Genomic DNA, 19,434 nt, shown 5'->3' with positions numbered 1-19,434 from the left:
CTAAGCTTCGTCCGTAACTTTTGCATACGAGCTCCGTTTTTGTCTGTCTTTTTACCGTTGAGTTCCTATTAATGAGATCTTCAACTTTCATTTAGACATCGTTGGCTAATTCTCATTCTATCTCGGATTTACAAAACTGTATCGAATTCGCCGCGCTCGAAAAGTAGGGACTAAGCTTCGTCCATAACTTTCACACACAAGTTCCGTTTTTGTCTGTCTTTTTACCGTTGAGTTCCTATTAATGAGATCTTCAACTTTCATTTAGACCTCGTTGGCTAATTCTCATTCTATCTCGGATTTACAAAACTGTATCGAATTCGCCGCGCTCGAAAAGTAGGGACTAAGCTTCGTCCATAACTTTCGCATACGAGTTCCATTTTTGTCTGTCTTTTTACCGTTGAGTTCCTATTAATGAGATCTTCAACTCTCATTTAGACCTCGTTGGCTAAAAATCGACCGATCTAAAATTCAGATTTCGGGCTGTGCACTGCTATGCTAAATCTTAGAAAAATCATAACTTCCTCATACGAAGTCAGGATTGGGCGTTCTTTTTATCGATGTTCTTAGTTTAACATATTCTACGACTTTCATTTAGATCGCTAAGGCTAAATCTCGCTCTATCGTAAATTCACTATTTACGCTTCCCGGTATCGTGCCGGTTCCGTCGCGAAACTTCAACGGGTCATAACTTCTTCGTTATAACTCGGATTTCGGCATTCTTTACATGTACGAAAACCTTGTAACATACTCTACAACTTGGTTAAGATTATTTATTCTAAATAATCTTTTGTCGAAAAGTCGTTTTCGACCCCTATTGCCTCTAATTTGACTAGCCCGGATTTGCGGGTGTTACATGGCGATAGGGAGAAGTTGTAAAACCCTAAATCTCCTTGTAAGTCTGACACAAGCACAATGTAACAAGCCCTAAATCGTAGTCTTGTGAGCGTGAGGATCCGAAAATGGTTGGCTCTTAAACAAACGCTTGTACACTTGAGCAGTCATTACAGTCTCGGTGAGGTGAGGTGAGCTCGAGGTTGCCGGCAGGAAGAGGTAAGCGAAGGTCACCAGTGGGAAGAGGTGAGTGGAGATGAGCAGAAGTAAGCAGATGTAGTAAATAGAGATCAACATTTTAAAAAAACCCTAGATCCCCTGCGACTTTGTTATAAGAAGCGCGTTCATTTTTTAGAATTATAAAGCGACATGCCTGCACGGCGCACCTTTTTAATGGGTGCCCTCCGTGTTTTTTTTTAAATTATAAAGCGACATGCCTGCACGTCACGCCTTTTATAATGGGTGCCCTCCGAGTTTTTTTTCTAATACTAATTTTAGGTCACGCAAAAATGCGCATCCTAAATCCTTCATATTTTTTGGGAGATGACATTATTTTTAGGGTACACACTTTTGCGTATCGTAAATCACCGCGTGTCATTGTTCGCACGTCATTAAAGGCCTATATTCTAGTAGTGACAATTAACATAAGATAGTAACTTTACTTATAAATAATACTCTTTTAATTAATCATAAAATGTCAATTACATTTACCTATTACATGTTTCTAAAACTATCTAATCTAAACAAATATCATCCTTCAGCCCAATACTCCTAGCATGTTGCAAGTGCTTAACCCTGCTCAGTCCCTTCGTAAGCGGATCTGATGGGTTATCTTCTGATGATATCCTCTTAACCACGAGGTGTCCTTCTTCTACTCGATGTCTAATAAAGTGATATTTTCTGTCGATATGCTGAGATCTACCATGATCTCTCGGTTCCTTGGTCAAGGCAACCGCTCCTTCATTATCACAGAAAATTTCCATGGGCTCCTTTATACCAGGCACAACTCCAAGATTGCCAATGAAGTTCTTCAACCATATTGCCTCCTTTGACGCTTTGCTCGCTGCAATGTACTCTGATTCGCACGTTGAATCAGCTACAGTTTCCTGTTTGGAACTTTTCCAAGTTACTGCTCCTCCATTAAGGGTAAAGACCCATCCCGACTGCGAACATCGTTGTCCCTGTAGGTCTGGAAACTGGCGTCGCTATACCCTCGCACCTTTAAGTCATCACTCCCTCCGAGGACTAGAAACCATTCCTTGGTCCTCTGAAGGTACTTAAGGATGTTCTTGACCGTAATCCAATGCGCTCTTCCAGGATTCCCTTGGTATCTACTGACCATGCTCAAAGCAAAGGCCACATCAGGACGAGTACAAGTCATAGCATACATGATCGAGCCAACTGTGGAAGCGTAAGGTACTCGGCTCATCTCAGCTATCTCGGCTTCGGTACTCGGACTTTGATTCTTACTCAACTTTGTATTACTTTGTATCGGTAGTTCTCCCTTTTTCGATTTCTCCATACTAAAACGTTTTAGTACCTTATCTAAGTAAGTATTCTGACTAAGTCCTATTAGTCTCTTACTTCTTTCTCTCACTATCCTTATTCCCAAAATATAGGAAGCCTCTCCGAGGTCCTTCATAGCGAAGCACTTCCCGAGCCAGGACTTTACCTCCTGCAGAGTCGGAATGTTGTTTCCTATGAGCAGTATGTCATCGACATACAAAACGAGAAAGCTAACTATGCTCCCACTGGCTTTGACATACACACATGATTCATCTTCGCTTCGTACAAATCTAAACTCTTTGACTTTCACATCAAAGCAAAGATTCCATCTGCGAGATGCTTGCTTAAGTCCATAAATGGACTTCTCAAGCTTGCACACTCTATTTCGATGCTTCGGATCGACAAAACCCTCTGGCTGAGCCATGTAAACATCCTCAGCTAACTTCCCATTAAAGAAAGCGGTCTTGACATCCATTTGACATATTTCATAATCATGAAATGCAGCGATGGCTAGCATCACCCTAATAGATTTTATTTTCGCAACTGGTGAGAAGGTCTCATCATAGTCAACTCCGAGAGTTTGAGTAAAGCCCTTCACCACCAATCGCGCCTTGTACGTGTGCACATTCCTATACATATAGGTCTTCTTCTTGAAGATCCATTTGCACCCAACCGTCTTACGTCCGGACACATTGTCAACCAAATTCCAAACTTGGTTTTCATGCATGGACTAAATCTTGCTGTCTATCGCCTCTTTCTATTTTGTAGACTCCGAGCCTACCATGGCTTCCTTATAGCAATTAGGTTCATCTAGATTTATTAGTGTACTATCACTAATATACGTGTCCCCTTCGGTAGTAATATGAAAACCATACAATTGGGGTTGAACTCTAACTCTTTCGGAACGTCTAAGAGGTAAGGACTCGTCAATTGGTTCAACCGGAGTTTCCTCCTCGGGTTGAGCGCCAGCGGTAGAGGTTCCTTCATCACTCGACTCTTGAATCTCTTCAAGATCGATCTGCCTCCCACTGTCTCCTTGGCTTATGAGTTCTTGAAGAGTTTATAAAACTCCTTGATCGATTAGATCTTATAACAGGTAAATCAAGAAAGCAAAAACAGTGAGATAAAACACAGGAATGAATCTGAATATGTCGAATGATTCAATTAACTCAATCCTCAGTAGAGCTCGATGAAGAACTTCCGCTGTAGAGGATATTAGGGTTACAAAAGATATCAACAATGAACGCTATCAAAAACTCTATCAAATCTTTTGTTTAAGGATGCATGCAAGCATCTATAAATATTAAACCCTACAAAATAACTCACGGATGGACAGGCCCATACCGGAGATTAATTGGACTAAGTATCGAGCCCAAGACGCAACACTAACTGGACCTAACAATCTCCCCCTTTGCGTCAATTGGAGCAAGACTATCACTTTTTCTTGCTGGGTCCAGCTGCAGGAACCTTCTTAGTGGGATCAAATAGACGAGGGATAAGAGCGAGGATTGTCTGTCTGAAGCGAATGTACCAGTGGATCAAGTCATCGAAGTACTTCTTGTCATCTTCCGAATTCTGCTTGCAACGATGAATGATTCCTAAAACATGTTCCAGGCATGTAGTGGTGTAGAGATGTTTGTCTGCCAAAGCGAACAGGCATTTTTGGCCTTCGTTTCTGGTAAACATGACAAAATTGCGTTTCGGGTCAATCTTTCCCATCTGCATCATGTTTAGGTCACTGGCAGAACCAACAGGTGAGATAGTAGGCTTTTTCTTGAAGACACTAGCGATCTCGTGATCCATCTTGGCAACTTCCATTATGTAGCAGACAAGCATCCTCTTGAAGTGGTCAATGATCGGACCATATTCTGCTTCATTTGTGAGGAGGATGTTGTGCAAAATTATCCAATCATGTGGATTCAAATTGGGAAGATCAGCTAGCGATATGGCATGTTCGGTCTTAGCAGAACCTCTCAGCACCTTGAACCGAACGTTCGTGAAGTTCCCTTCTTTAAACGGCTTGAGGACCCGAACGTTGATTATTTTCTGAGCGCTCCAAGTTTGATACTGTGGTTGGGCAGCCCTCAGATAGAACTCGACCAGATCCCTGTCAACCTTTGGATAAGGATGAGGGATATCAGTAATGTTATCAAAGGCATGGAAGATGAAGGCCTTTCGGGTCAGTGGCATATCAAACTGAGAGTCGACAGAATTGATACGATCCAGTGAAATCACCGGTTCAAGCCACAGAATGCTGGGTGTTTCAATCGCTTCTTTCAGCAGCTTCTCAACAGTCCACGGAGCAAGCAGAAGTTGCCAACTTTGGTGAGAGCGGGAGCAAGCGGAAGTTGCCAACTTTCAGCAACTTCTCAAGATTTGCGATAAATATTCCATTGGAACAGCTTCAACTTTGGTGAGAGCGGGAGCAAGCGGCGAATATTTGAGGCATTTGATGATTGGGAACATGAAGGCATCGTAAACGTGTGGAGTAAGATCGATAATCAGACTCTGTTGAGGACGAATCGGCAGAATGTGGGAAGTGGCATGAACAGAAGATGAATCCGCCATTGAAGTGAAGAAGTTGGGAGAGATGATGAACAGTAGAATACTCAAAGCTTTTCTTGCTCTCTGAATTTTGGGTGCAGTAAAGAGGTAAATAATGGTTGAAGTTACCTTTTATACTGTGGCGAGAGGAGAAAGAAGAATTTGTTCCCAAAGATGATATCATTGACGTAGATTTGAACTATCATATGGTGGTTACCTTCCTTCTTACGAAAGAAGGTTGGGTCAACTGAACCTTGTTTGAATTTTGACATCTTTAAGAACTTAGTTAGCGTTTCATACCTTGCCCTAGGTGCTCGTTTCAGACCGTAAACTGCTTTGTCCAGAATATAACAGTGATTCGGGTACATTTCATTCACGAAACCAAAAGGTTGCTCCATGTAAACCGTTTCTTCAAGTTCTCCATTCAGAAAGGCGCATTTTACATCCATTTGGTAGACCTCGAAGTTCTTGTGTGCAGCATAGGCCAGAAATATTCGAACAGATTCCATCCTTGCTACCGGAGCAAAAGTTTCTTCGTAATCAATTCCTTCTTCCTGGCAGTATCCTTTCACCATGAGACAAGCTTTATTTCGAATTACATTACCTTCCTTATCCATTTTATTTCTAAATACCCATTTGAGACCAACAACTGAGGCATCTTTAGGAGTTGGAATAAGACGTCATACCTTTTTTATTTCAAACTCATTGAGTTCATCTTGCATGGCTTGTACCCAATCGGAATGATCAAGAGCTGTGTTAACTGTCTTTGGCTCAACTTTGGATACGAAAGAGTTATACATGCAGAACTCTACTTTGGAGAATAGAGATGATTGCTTTGCCTTCAGTTGGGATCGGGTCATGACCTTTTCAGAGACATTACCCACTATCTGAGATACAGGATGATCTCTGGTCCATTTAATAAGAGGAGGATAATTTGGATCATAAGATGGATCTGATTCGGCGTTGACCATTTCTTCCATTTCAGATTGGCTGTCGTCATCATAAAACATGTCGGAATTCTCCCCCTCGACTGATGAATCTCTTTGGTATTCAGGTAGGTTCATACCTTCATGTGTGGACTTTCGGGTGTAGCAGAGCTTTCGGGTGCTATAGGACTTTCGGGTGTAACAGATCTTTCGGGTGTTACAGGAATAGAATTCTCCCCTGAAAGTGTGAGTTCGGTTGATTTGAAGAAAATGGATTCTCCCCCTCAACTGAAGTGTCGTGCTGAGGAGGTTCGTTTGGAACTTGTTCTCCTTCACCCATTTGTTTGGCTGCATCTTCGACGATTTGCTTCAGATGTTCGATTTTGTTGTCTGTTGCCTTGGCTTCCGATAGAGTAGCTTTCTCAGGTTCGTCGAATAAGTCCACAAACTGATTGAACAAGTTAGCAATCGTGGTCGTTAATTGACCTGTTTGAGAGAAGATCTCTCCAATTGCTTCTTCAGTAGTCTTTAGCTTCTTGACGTAGCTATCATCGAAAGTCACATAGTAAGTTTCTTCAATCTTTCGAGAACGCTTATTTAAAACCCGGTAAGCTTTTGAAGTAAGAGAGTATCCCAGAAAAATTCCTTCATCAGCTTTAACGTCAAACTTGTTACGATGATCTTTGGAGTTGAAGATGAAACATCGTGAGCCGAACACATAGAAGAATTTTACATTCGGCTTCCCATTATTGATGATCTCATAAGGAGTAAGAGAGAAGCGCTTGTTGAGATAAGACCTATTCTGCGTAAAACATGCTGCAGCAATAGCATCAGCCCAGAAATATAAGGGAAGGGAAGCGAAACTTAGCATAGTTCGGGCCGCCTTACACAAGGATCGGTTTCGCCTTTCAACAATTCCGTTCTGTTGAGGCGTGTAGGGGGCTGAGAAGTTGTGACTGGTTCTTTTTTCTGCCAAAAATTCTTCAAATTCTCTGTTCTTGAACTCCAGTCCATTGTCGCTCCTAATGTTGCGAACGACTTTTCTCAGTTGCACTTCAACCTGTTTGATAAACATCTTTAGCTTAGGAGTAGCCTCAGATTTGTGCTTTAGAAAGAACACCCATGTAAAGTGTGAGAAATCATCAACAATAACAAGAATATACTTGCTACTGCCAATGCTTTCGATTGATGATGGACCACACAAGTCGATGTGGAGCAACTCAAGTGGTTCAACAACTTTTGTGTTTATAATTGATGGGTGAATTTGACGACTTTGTTTCCCCATTTCACATGCAGCGCACAAGTGTTCTCGATCAAACTTGAGCAAGGGAAGACCCCGAACATGACCTCCGGTGACAAGCTTGTTGATGTCCTTGAAGTTGAGATGAGAGAGCCTTCGATGCCACAACCAGCTTTCGTCAGAATGAGCTTTAGACAAAAGACATATAGCTGGATTTCCTTTGATTGGTTTGAGATTAAGAGGAAACATTTCGCCTTTTTGGTCTGATTTGAGAATGATCTTGTTGGATTTCTTCTCTATAATCTCTGAACCTTCGTCGTCGAATGAAACCTTGAAACCGGTACCGCCCACCAGTTGAGATACACTGATGAGATTATGCTGCAACCCTTCAACGTACGCCACCTTTCTTATTGTGAAGTCTCCATTAGTTATCATCCCATAACCCTTTATCGTTCCATAAGAGTTGTTACCGAACTTGACATTCCCACCATTTTGAAGAGATCGAAACTCCCTTAGCTCTTCCTTCCTTCCTATCATGTGACGTGAGCAGCCACTGTCAATGTACCATTCTTCATCGAACTGCTCGTCACTTATGACCTGCAAAAATTAAGCAGATTTAGGAACCCAAAGTTTCTTGGGTCCACGTGAGCTTTTCACAGGAACAGGAATAGTAAGAGAAACATCAACAAGATATGTTCGTTTTATTAAAGTTGTTTCATCTTTTCTTTTTATAGTAAACACTTTGATTTTGTTAGGGTTAGCTACAGGTGTTTTGGATTCAGATTCTGGTGTTTGAGCATTATTCTGCTTTCGGTCTTCCTGGACTGAGGAAATCTTCGACTTTCCTTTCAAGTTCGTTGATGATTTTGAATTTTGTGCAGGAACAGAATTGGGTTTAGAAGAGAATTGCGAATGAGAAGAATTAGAAAAAGAGAATTTAGAATGGGAATTTCTTTTGACTTGAGGTTCGAAATGACCCTTTTGTTTATGGTCATTTGAGGGACCGAAACTGGACATTCGGTAGCTGCTCGATGATGAGCTGAAGTTGGATTGTTGGTAGTTGTTGGTTGGGGGTCTGAAACTTGATCTTTTATTGTAAAAGCTTGAAGGACTGAAACTAGGTCTTTACTTGTTATTACTTGGCGGACTGAAACTCACTTTTCGGTTGCTGTTGCTTTCGGGACCGAACCTGTCCTTTCGGTTATGTGCTTCATGTGGCCCGAAAGTCTTTTTCTCTAACTTAGAATCTTTATCATGGTAAGAGTAGTGAGCATTTTGAGAGTGCCAAAAATGCTTTCGCTCTGAGAGATTCTTTTTGTATCTCAGGATTCTCTGTTGCTTTTGATTTTTCACCTGTTTCGGTTGTCTATGGATATTAGCCTTTTGTTTTAGCTTCTTGACAGCCGGTTCACCCTTCATAGACGAGATTTCGCTTATGGAGGTGACTTCTTCTACAGGTATTTCTTTTGTGCCACTTGTACTTGGCACGTCAAAGTTGTCAGGCTTATTCAGCGGCTCTAATACATATCTTCCTTTGGTTTTCCAGGACGTTCGCTCTGACAGACCAACTGTTTCGTCTGCATTACCTATAGGAGCAGACCAGAAAAACTCATCACAGCCATCTGCGTTATCTTCGTTTACTATGGCAGTAAGTTCGGCTGTTTGATGTTCGGTTACTCCTATGACCTTATATACTTGATTCGGTGTGGTTCTCACCTTTTGGTACACAACGGCCTTTTCTTCAAGGGCCGGGGACTTATTTTTGGAAAAACGAGCGAATTCCACTGAATTTTTAGAAATTAGATTTTTGTGATTTTCAGGTTCGCTCTTGACAAACTCAGAACAGTCAACTTCAACCTCTACAGAAAATTTACTCATATCATCGTCCTCATTAAGTTAAGATGCGTTTTCAACATCAATTTTATTTTCTGAACTTAAATTGGCACTCAATGAGTCAAATTTTTGTATGGTTTCGGTTCTTAGTTTCAGCTTATCGTTTTCATCCAAAAGATTTTTAAGCATGTCCTTATGGTCTTTGGACTTTATAAAAGATTCTATTTTGTCCAGACCATACATATAAGTAGGATTCACATCATCGGAAGATACAACACTTTCACAGTTGTATGCTTCGGCATCGATTTCATCCTCCTTAAACTCAAGGAAGGGTAAAATCACATGATGTATCTTCTGTCCTATTTCACAATTCATATGCAGTTGAGTAATGTTAGCATAAAGTCTTTTAGCAATCTAACAAAACACATTCCTTTGTTTTAACAATTTCAAATTGTCTCTTTGCAAATAAATGTTTTCATCCTTATACTTAATCAGCTCCGACTCCTTCTGCTCAATCCACATCCTTCGCTCCTCACTCTTGGATGACACCCTGCTTATTTGGTCAGTTATGTTAGAATTTATGACCCGTGTTCGAGTTAAACAACTATCTAGATTTGAGATTCTTGAATTTAAGTTATTTAATTCCTTTTCATATGATTTCTGTGGAATTTTGAACGAAATAAAAAGAGATTGTACCTTCTTGATCAGTTCATCAAGTTCACTGATCTGCACACTAAGAGGTTTCGCTGTGAAGCACAAGTCCTCTCGCTCCTTGGCGTCTTCGCTTCCACCATCAGTGTTATATCCCCTCGTGTGAGATACGTCAGTCACCATCAGACACTTTCCACTGCTTTCACCACCTCTTGCAACATAAGCCTTTCCATGAGAAGGCTTTCTCACCTCATCATCTTCTGAGTCGGTCGACCAAACCTGTACGCCACTGAACTCATCATCCTCTGCCGAACCCTGTACAATAAGAGCATTCATAGAAGGATTAGTAGTCGCTTTCTTCCTTTTAATCTCTTCTAGCTTTTTCATCAGGATTGCCTCTTCATATTTCTCCGTCATTTTCTTCAAAACACAGTCCTTGGCGTAATGATTCTTTCCTCCACAGTAATAGCAGCTGACACCAGAATTCGCTTCAACCTTCACCTCTTTCTTTGGTTCTTCAGTCTTCGGCTCCTCCCTTACTTTTTCTGAACTGTAGCTTCCCTGCCAATTTCGGTTTTTATTTGTAGGAAATCTCTTCTTGATGAACCTTTTTGGATTAGACACCATCATAGCATAATCTTTTGAAGTTAGATCGTAGTCCTCCAGGTTCAGATCTTTGTCTTCTACTACATTCTTACTTTTAGATAGGAGGGCCAAGGACCCCAAGTTTGAGACCACACTCTTCTCTTGCATCACTATCTTTTCTTGGGATTTTAGAATTCCCACCAGTTTCGCCAGCGAATATGATTTGAACTGTTCGTGAGCTTTAACTGTAGACACGACAGCTCTCCATTCGGATCTTAAGCCATTCAAAAAGGTAACTTTCTGTTCAATAAGCTTCCTTTCGATATCATGTTTGATCATCTTGCTGAGAAGATGATTGAAGCGATCAAACGTCTGAGTAACGGACTCATCGGAATTTTGCTTGAACTCTCCAAACTCAGACAAAAGCAACGTCTGAATGGAGTGCTCCAAATCTTCATCTGTGGAATACAGCTCTCGCAGCCGATCCCAGATTTCTTTAGCGGTACTGCAGGAACTCACCAACCTAAATGTGTCAGATTGAAGAGCGAATCGAATCAGTCTCAATGCTTTGATGTTGCACTGAAACTTCTCATTTTCGTCTTGAGTGATGTCTTTCACATCCTTTAACAGATCATTATACTCCTTCTGAGTTTTAATAATTCTGGATGTTCCTGAATGAGCAAATGGTCCAGACACAATGGCTTCCCATATTAGATACCTATTATCTTCAGATCCGATGACGTAGTCTTCGAAATGATGCGCCCAAACCTCGTAATCTTGAGTGTAAAGAATTGGAATCTTTGTTGTAGATCCAATACTGTTTGAGATGTTGATAGGATTAGATTGAGAATCATCCATGCTTGATCATTTAACCTGTTGCAAGATCAGACTTGTAATATGTAATACTAGGGCAAAATGAATAAATAATGAGATACGTCAATTATGGTGTGACGGCTCAATAAATATCAGTTAATGCAGAATAAACCCTAATCACTTCTTTCACAGAAGAGATGTGTATGAATTACACAGCCTCCTGCTCTGATACAAATTGATGAGTTTATAAAACTCCTTGATCGATTAGATCTTATAACAGGTAAATCAAGAAAGCAAAAATAGTGAGATAAAACACAGGAATGAATCTGAATATGCCGAATGATTCAATTAACTCAATCCTCAGCAGAGCTCGATGAATAACTTCCGTTGTAGAGGATATTAGGGTTACAAAAGATATCAACAATGAACGCTATCAAAAACTCTATCAAATCTTTTGTTTAAGGATGCATGCAAGCATCTATAAATATTAAAACCTACAAAATAACTCACGGATGGACAGGCCCATACCGGAGATTAATTGGACTATGTATCGAGCCCAAGACGCAACACTAACTGGACCTAACAGTTCTCTCTCTCGGAAAACCCCTCTCCTCGCAACGAAGACAACATTGTCACTCGGTCTATAGAAGAGATATCTAAAGGATTTCTGCGGGTAGCCGATGAAAATACATCGCTCACTACAAGGTTCGAGCTTGTCATGAGTTTCTCGTCTTACGAAAACTTCACAACCCCAAACCTTGATATGTGCCAACGAGGGAGCTTTCCCTGTCCACATCTCGTGAAGTGTTTTGGCAACCTTCTTTGTAGGGACTCTGTTAAGGATATGGGCGGCAGTCTCTAAGGCATACCCCCAAAATGAGATAGGTAGTGAAGCACGACTCACATAGAACGAACCATGTCTAACAAGGTTCGATTGCGCTTTTCTGCCACACCATTTAACTGTGGTGTCCTAGGTGGTGTCAATTGCGAAACTATTCCGCATTCCTTGAGATAGTCGAGGAATTCAAGACTTAGGTACTCTCCTCCTCGATCGGATCGAAGCATCTTGATTTTTCTGCCCAATTAATTCTCCACTTCATTCTTGAACTCTTTGAACTTTTCAAACGTTTCAGACTTGTGCTTGATTAAGTAAATATACCCATATCTACTATAAGCATCGGTGAAAGTCACGTAGAAGCGGTTTCCATCCTTTGTGGTGGATCTAAAGGGCCCACATACATCAGTATGTATGAGATCCAATAAACCCTCACCCCTCTCACAAGTGCCAGTGAAGGGTGACTTGGTCATTTTTCCAAGCAAACAAGATTCGCACATGTCATCTTCTCTAAGGTCGAATGACTCCAACACTCCATCCTTTTGGAGTTGGGCAATGCATTTCTTGTTGACATGTCCAAGACGACAATGCCACAAAGATGCTTTATCCATACTATTGGAAGAATCCATACACAACACATCATTTCCTAGGTTATCTACAACCATAACAGTTTCATAAATTCCATTACAAGGCATTGCTTCAAAGTATAAAACACCATTTAGATAAGAATAATAGAACCATTCATATTATTAAACGAATATCTAAATCCTTGTCTAAACAAACCATGAAATGAAATGATGTTTCTTGCCATATCTGGCGAGTAACAACAATTATTTAAATCTAAACCTAATCCATTACTAAGCACTAAAGAATACACTCCAATCTTGATGACAGGCGACGATCTTCTATTTCCTATGATTAGATTTATTCTTCCTTGCTCTACATCTCTATCTCTTCTTAGTCCCTGCATATCAGAACAAATGTGGTAACCACATCCTGTATCAAGGACCCAAGAAATAGTATGACATGAATTATTAGATTTAATTTTGTATATACCTGCAAAAGATGGCTTGATCTTTCCATCCTTGATGGCTTGCAGATATTCCGGGCAGCTTCTCTTCTAATGCCCTATTTTGTGGCAATGATGGCACTCTTCCTCCTTCGGGCTAGGGTTAGGCTTAGCAGGATTAACCTTGGTCCCACTAGAAGAGGAACCATCTTGGGACTTTCCCTTGAGGTGGCTCTTTGACGGAGCTTTCCTCTTCTTGCCCCTTCCGTGCCCTATAGCCAAAACAGGAGCAACGGTCTGTGCGGGAGTTGGTGCAACAGACTTGTCCTTAAGGTTGCTCTCAGCAGTCCTTAGGAGACCTTGGAGTTTGCTTAGGGTGACCTCTTCCTTGTTCATGTGGTAGGTCATCCTAAATTGATTGTAGCATGAGGGCAAGGAGTGAAGAACAATGTCGATAGACAAATCTTCCCCAAATTTGACATTCAACTTGCGAAGACGATCGACATACCTTTGCATCTTTTGCAAGTGCACGGTTAACGATTCTCCACTTCCCATCTTGGCGGTGATCATGTTGGTGATGATCTCGTAGCGCTCTTGCCTCGCGCTTTGGTGGTACCTATCCATCAAGTATTGATAGATTTCATAGGGATACATGTCCTCATAGGACTTTTGGAATTCTTGGTTCATAGTGGCTATCATGATGCAATGGACGTTCGTTGCATCACGTTCGTGTGTCTCAAAGACAGCCATCTCTTCGGGAGTAGCGATTTCCGGGTTGACCTTCTCGAGCTTTTCGTCGAGGACATACTCTTTGTCCTCGTAGCGTGCAATGGTGCGAATGTATCTTACCCATTCGCTAAAGTTCGTACCATCGAAGGTCACCTTTTGGCAGAGACTCATTAAGGTGAATGAGTTAGCATCAACGTTGTTTGCGTTTGACATTTACAAATAGAAAGGACGAAGTTTGATTAGAATTTAGTCCCTAATTAGACACCCAAAATGAAAAATTAGGGATAGGACCCAACAACATTATTTACATATTAGAAAAGGGATACCATAATCTAATATGCAAATAATTTGGAGGTAAGTGAATGACGATTCACTAATTCTTCACCATGAAAACGTAACCTTAAGTTTTATAGAGAATTCCTAGATTTTAGAGATTCATTGAACTCTTCAATGGCATGTTTAAATCTCGATATGCCCCTCTAGTTTGTGACTGGGATACCAAGGATCACAAAGCGGGTGTGAATAACCATGCAAATCTACACGGTGCCTTCATTGTTACAATCACCTATTCGATGTGCCGGTAAACCACACACGCTCCATCGAACTATGATAAACAATGAATCACCCTTTGCCACCTTTGCTTAGAACCAATTAGTGTGCCGGTAAACCACACACGCCCCACTAACTTCTTAGCAAGGATGCAAAGTGAAATTTCATGGGATTGCATCAATTCACTTTTCCTAAAGTAACTAAGATTGGGAATTTTATAAAACAGTTTAGTTGCTTTATAGATTCATTATACTTATTAATGAGGAGAGAGAGTTGCCCTATCCTACCCGTTCGGCTAACGACCCTCCACCAGTCAAGCAAGCAGTAGGTGTGAGTGTACACCCAGTAAGCGCCATTTTATAGGCAGCAACCTTATACCGACCTTATAGACCGACTTCGTGAATGAGGCCTACTAACGTAAGACTAGCATTTTAATTTTACTTATATATTTATTAAGCTTTTAATAACATAATAGTATAGGGTTGAATTTTAAACTTGTAAAATTCTAGGGGTTGAAATTTAAATTCTTCTAAATTAAACTATTAATCACTAAATTCAAATTTCAAAACTTCAGGATAAATATTGAACTTTTCAAAACAATAGGGATCAAATAACAAATAATTCAAATTAAACAATTAATTTCATAATTATCTATATTTGACCTAATTCAATTTTAGTCATTAGATAATTACCAAATAATCTTAAATAGTTCATATTTATCATATAAATAATTAATATTCAAAAGATTTGAAATTATCTATTGTTATGTCAAGGATAATCATTAAATTAGGTTAAAATTCGGATTTTTACATAATAAAACGATTTAGGTATCAATCCAAGACAAAACAGCAATAAAATCCCGAATTATCCTTTGTCTGACGCTGGAACTCGCCGAGTCAAGCTTTGGACTCGCCGAGTAGGGCCAACTCGCCGAGTCCAGATACTGACTCGCCGAGTTGGGTCGGACAGAGGTGAAGAAAAATGATTTTCAGCAAGCAAAACAGTTAAGCATCACATTCAATTGAAACCAATCATGGCTCTGATACCACTGATGGGTTTTAGACATAAGATCTTTCCTATGTGCACATACAACCCTATAGCTTGATCTAGGTTTCTCTAATTGAACATGCAATATATCCAAGACTTTCATGGTTAAATCTAATGTAAACTAACAATCAAAACATATGAAAACAGATCTAGAATAATACCTTGAGTTACTTGCTTGAAAACCTTCTTCTTCTTAGAGCTTAGAGTCACAATTGTCACTCCTCTAATGGCTTACAAACACCAACTAGCAAGAAGATGATTTAAGAGATGTAAGGAAGAGGGAAATCGGCTCTAGGGTTACTTCAATAACAAGGGTTGGCCGATTTCCACAACCCTAAGGGTCTATTTATACTGTGAGCTCCTAGGGTTTCACCCTAAAACCCTAATTAGATAACTTAGCCACAAAGCAATCCAATATCCCTTCTAGATAAGGCCTTGGACGATTTCTAGGTGATCCACATCCCTAAAATCGTCCACCCCATATCCATAAGGATTCTTAGCTCAAAATACAACTATCACACATTTGACAGTTTATACCCCTTTCTTCAATTAATCTCTTTAAGTCACCAAATTAATTCCTAATTAATTTATGACTTATATTAATCAAATAATATTATTATTCCTTTAACATATTATTCTAATAATACATTAATAATAATATCTCTTCTCTCTATATAAATCACCCTATCAAGTTGCTATGGTGAAAGCAACCCCAAAAGGACCATGCACAATCGGGTCAAGTACTTACCAAATATAGTTACAGCCTTAGACACTAATCCAACAGAATGAACCTCTAATGCTGGCGTTCAACCCGGGGAGGAAACTCCGGTCAAACTGATTGATGAATCATTACCTCTTAGACGTTCCAGTACAGTTAGTGTTCCACCCGCATTATATGGTTTTCATATAACTACCGAGGGTGATACGTATATTAGTGATAGTACACTAATAAATTTGGACGAATCTAACAGCTACAAGGAAGCCATGGTAGGCCCGGAGTCTGCAAAGTGGAAAGAGGCAATGGACAGCGAGATTCAGTCTATGTACAATAACCAAGCTTTTAGGTTGGTTGATCATGTACCAGGTTGTAAGACGGTCAGTGCAAATGGATCTTCAAGAAGAAGACTGACATGGATGGGAATGTGTACACTTATAAGGTGCGATTGGTTGCGAAGGGCTTTACTCAAACTCCCGGAGTTGACTATGATGAGACCTTCTCACCAGTTGCGAAGATAAAGTCTATTAGGGTGATGTTGGCCATTGCTGCATTTAATGATTATGAAATATGGAAAATGGATGTCAAAATCGCTTTCCTTAATATGAAGTTGGCTGAGGATGTTTACATGACTTATCCAGAGGGTTTTGTCAATGCGAAGCATCCCAATAGAGTGTGTAAGCTTGAGAAGTCCATCTATGGACTTAAGCAAGTGTCTCGGAGATGGAATTTTTGTTTCAACGAGAAAGTTAAAGACTTTGGGTTCCTGCAAAGCAAAGATGAATCATGTGTATATGTCAAAGCCAGTAGGAGTATAGTAAGCTTCCTCGTATTGTATGTCGATGACATACTACTCATAGGAAACGACATCCCAACGTTGTAGGAAGTTAAGTCCTGGCTTGGGAAGTGCTTTGCTATGAAGGACCTCGGAGAAGCTTCTTACATTTTGGGAATAAAGATAGTGAGAAACAGGAGTAAAATAATAATAAGACTTCGTCAGAATAATTACTTGGACAAGGTACTAAAACGTTTTAGTATGGTGAATTCCAAGAAAGGGGAGTTACCAATCCAAAGTAATACTAAGTTGAGTAAGACTCAAAGTCCGAGTACTGAAGCCGAGATAGCATAGATGAGTCGAGTACCTTACGCTTCCGCAGTTGGCTTGATCATGTATGTTATGACTTGTACTCGTCCTGATATGGCCTTCGCTTTGAGCATTGTCAGTAGATATCAAGGGAACCCTGACAGAGCAAATTGGACCGTAGTCAAGAATATTTTTAAGTACCTTCGGAGGACCAAGGAATGATTTCTAGTCCTCGGTGGGAGTGATGACTTAAAGGTGCGAGGGAATAGTGACGCCAGTTTTTCAGACCGACAGGGACAACTACCGTTCGATGTCGGGCTGGGTCTTTACCCTTAATGGAGGGGCAGTGGCTTCGAAAAGTTCCAAGCAAGAGACCGTAGTTGATTCAACGTGCGAATCAGAGTACACTGCAGCAAGCGAAGCATAAAAAAAAGGCAATATGGTTGAAGAATTTCATTGCAGACCTTGGAGTTGTGCCAGCCATACAGGAGCCCATGGAATTTTTCTATGATAACGAAGGAGCGGTTTCCTTAACCAAGGAACTAAGGGATCATGGTAGATCTCGACATATCGACAAAAAATATCATTTTATTCGACATCGAGTAGAAGAAGGACTCCTCGTAGTAAAGTGGGTATCGTCAGAGGATAACTCAGCAGATCCACTTACGAAGGGAATGAGTAGGGTTAAGGACCTACAGCACGCTAGGAGCATTGGGCTGAGGGACGATATTAGTTTAGATTAGATAGATTAGAAACGTGTAATAGATAAATGTAATTGACATTTGATGATTAAGTAAATGAGTATTATTTATTAGTAAAGTTACTATCTTATGTTAATTATTTACCTATTGTTTCATTTTGCATGTTTTGACTTCTTCAATATTAAGATTATTCAAACGGTCCACAGTCGTTCATATGTTGGAAGTAGATATGAATGAAGATTGTCATGAATTGGTGTGTAGATTTTCTGAAAGGTATTAGACATAGCAAAGGTTTGCTACAACGTTCATGAGTGCTTATGAACAAGTTTTGAGCATTGGAATAAACCCACGCTTGCTGGAATCACTTCATGGAATTTATCACGAGTGATCGCAAGACGATAATATCATATGGTCTTAGAACCTAGATATATGGTTTATTGTTTGCTGATTGGTTGTGCATTGATAATGCTAAAACGCATCAGTAACTTGATGTTATAAAACGCATTGTTGTGTATGATTTAATTAGTGGATATTAAATGCATATAAGTCGAAGTTTATCTGTTCCTTTTATCCTAAGAGGGTAAAAGCAATATCAGGGCCCCTCGATGATTTGGTTTGACTTATGTGTCGGGCCCGGTCAGGACTGAATTGATGTGTTCAATTAAGTTCTATGTCAAACGAATCTGAGATTGAGAAACAAACTGCTGGACAATAAGTATGACTATGTTCCATGTAATTGTCCGCACGATATCTAGAACAGAGGATCATACGATCCCTTATCTTAAGGACAAGTTGCTGATAAGATCAGAGTTCGACAGCGTCTTTGAGAGCTACGATTGCTAATCGGATTGTACTTACATTTATAGTTACTAGACGAGACTTTTGGATTAGTGTCTAAGCCTGTAACCATATTTGGTAAGTACTTGACCCAGTTGTGCATGGTCCTTTTGGTTACCTGCACCAAAGCAACTTGACTGGAGAAATGATAGAGAAAGAGGTTATCATGTATATTATAAGAATAATATATTAAAAGAGAAATCATATTTGTTTAGTTAACATTGGTCAAGAATTAATTAAGAATTGATTTTATTATTAAAAGAAGTTAACTAAACTAGGGGGACTGAACTGTAATTATGTGATAGTTGCAAAGTAGGGCAATGGATGCCCTATGAGATAGGGTTGACGAATTCAAGGGGATAAGACCCTAGAATTCGTCCATGATAAGGCTTCTAGACTTATCTTATAGGCTGCTTAGTGGGTAAGCAATCAGATAATGATAATGGTTGAAACCCTAATCCGGACACCTATATAAAGACCCCTTGGCTTAAGAAAATCGGCCACTTGATCCTAGAAGTTCCTAGAGCCGATTTTCTGCCTCTCCTCTCTCTCTCTCTCTCTCTTGCCTCTCCATTTGCTTTTGGTATTTGTGAGCCATTAGAGGTACTACACTTGTGGTACTTGCTTTCAAAGTCAAGAAGATTCAAATTTTAGATTGTTATTACAACATAACAACAAGAGGTATGTAATCCCTTTTACTATCTAAATTTCGAAATACCTAGGAGCATGCTAGGGTTCTTCATGTGTTCATAATTTTGTGTATCTAATAGTGAAAACATAGATCCGAATCTAGGGTTGCATGCACACATATGATTGTTTGTATAAAACCCATTAGTAAATTCAAATTTCAAAATTGTTAATGTTTTATTTAATTTATAGCATTTTTTAAATTTAATTTTTTACTTACCTTTCAACCGATATAAATACCATGCACTATCTTATATTATGCCACACTACAATCTTCCATTTTTCACTAAAAAATTCATCATATTTGTGAAA

This window comes from Lactuca sativa, chromosome 4 (genome assembly GCF_002870075.4).
Source record: "Lactuca sativa cultivar Salinas chromosome 4, Lsat_Salinas_v11, whole genome shotgun sequence".
Classification (NCBI taxonomy): domain Eukaryota; kingdom Viridiplantae; phylum Streptophyta; class Magnoliopsida; order Asterales; family Asteraceae; genus Lactuca; species Lactuca sativa.
The sequence above is the reverse complement of the archived record's forward strand: the minus strand, read 5'-3'. Positions refer to the sequence as shown.